Below are 2,041 nucleotides of genomic sequence, written 5' to 3' on the forward strand. Positions count from 1 at the left end.
TTTTCAGCCAGAAATTTGGTTGTCAAGGGATCAAAGTTCAATGATTTGACATTTGAGAACTCTACCAAACTCCTCCGCCAATTTTGGGTCTAAACACTTGAAATATTAGATGTAGGTTACTTGGACATGGATCTAACTTAATAAGTTGATTTGAGCCCAAAACAATAAATGTTAACGAGTCAGAATTGGGGTAAAAAAATTTTTTAAATTGACCTCTGCAGTCTCTACCAAATTACACAGACAATTTCTGGTCTAAAGATTTGAAATTTTACATAAAGGGTATTCAGACATAAAGCAAGCTTTTTAATCGGCTTTTGGCCGAAAATTTGGCTGCGAAAGGGTCAAAGGTCAAAAGATTTTACCTTTGCTGTCTCTAGTAAACTATTCAGCCAATTTTGGGTCTAAATATTTGAAATTTTACATAAAGCGTATTCAGACATGCAGCAAGCTTTTTAATTAGTTTTTGGACGAAAATTTGGCTGCAAGAGGTCAAAGTTGAAAGAGTTGACTGTTGTAGACTCTACCAAACTCCTCCACCAATTTTGGGTCTAAACACTTGAAATTTTAGATGTAGGTTACCTGGACATGAGTCAAGCTTTTTAATATATATATATATATATATATATATATATATATATATATATATATATATGCACATAAAGTTATGAATAGTACATAAGGCATGAACAAAGCCGGCCGAAACTGCTAGTATATATATCTATTATATATATAAAAGTGAAAGTGTCTGTGTGTCTGTGTATCTGTGTGTCTGTGTGTTTGTGTACATTTCCCTACGCAATAACTCTGTCAATTTTAAGCCTACAGATTCGAAATTTGATATACAGGGTACTGAGATTTGGGAAAATCGATAGATTGGTTTTCGGGCAGAAATTTGGCGATTAACGGGTCAAAGTTCAACGATTTGACCTTTGAGAACTCTACCAAACTCTCCTACAATTTTAGGTCTAAACACATGAAATTTTAGATATAGGTTCCTTGGACATGGATCTAACTTAATGACTGTATTTGAGCCCGAAAGAATAAATTAAGTTAAGTTAAGGGGTCAAAAAAGGTGTTAAATTTTTAAAAAATTGACCTCTGCGGTCTCTTTCAAATTACTCAGACAATTTCTGGTCTAAATATTTGAAATTTTAAATGTTAAATAATAATTTCGAAATAATAACGTTAATATTTAAGTGTGCAGGTCAAAATCTGCAAAAGAAGCGATTTGCGTTTATTTTTTACGTTGTTATGGGTTAATGTTTATGCGCGCATGTGCAACCAGATGTCGTAAACTGGAAAATGGGTTACATTACTCGTTACAAGGTCATTTGAGTTTTATAATTATATATATATATAACCTCTTATATATATATATATATATATATATATATATAAGAGGTTTGTGCTTACTATAATCTTTTTACATGACTATTATGCAAGCATATATATATATAAATAAATAATATATATATATATGCATATAAATAAATAATATATATATATATATATATATATATATATATATATATAAATAGAAAAAAGGCTTCCCTTTTTTTCTTTCTTGGCCTTTAGGCCAAGATCAAAGTGTAGTACCTGTTTGATGGTACACTTAAGTTAATTTGTCTTTGGTCAATGGAGGGGAAACCCCCTATACTGAAATAATAATTATTTTTGGTCCCTACTGGAGTGCCCCTTTTGCCCATCTTTTGGGGAGCTGGTTTCCCTCACATTAAAAATGATCTCGTGTCACATTTTGCTTTAGTGGGGAAGCAAATAAATACGAATAGAAAAAAAGGGGTTTTATCAGTACACACACACAAAAAAAAAAAAAAAAAATGAATTTATAAGAGTATAGATTATGAAGCCAGGAATGTAGGAATATAATAAAGATGAAATAAGAAAAAGAATTGCTAGGGAATCGAAACCTCTACCGTGCTGATAATAACCGTTCACACTAACCACAGCTCTATCAGGGCAAGCGTTCTGTAAAGGTTGTAAATTAACAACATATACTTTTATTGTGCCAGGTCAATCGATG

General features: G+C 31.5%; 1 pseudogene; it reads left to right on the plus strand.

The window, feature by feature from the left end:
- The first annotated feature begins 1,556 nt into the window (after positions 1-1,556).
- LOC145247705 (U2 spliceosomal RNA) lies at positions 1,557-1,686 on the plus strand (annotated as a pseudogene).
- The last annotated feature ends 355 nt before the right edge of the window (positions 1,687-2,041 follow it).

This window comes from Euprymna scolopes, chromosome 25 (genome assembly GCF_053919585.1).
Source record: "Euprymna scolopes isolate OS-2025 chromosome 25, ASM5391958v1, whole genome shotgun sequence".
In the NCBI taxonomy this organism is placed as follows: Eukaryota; Metazoa; Mollusca; class Cephalopoda; order Sepiida; family Sepiolidae; genus Euprymna; species Euprymna scolopes.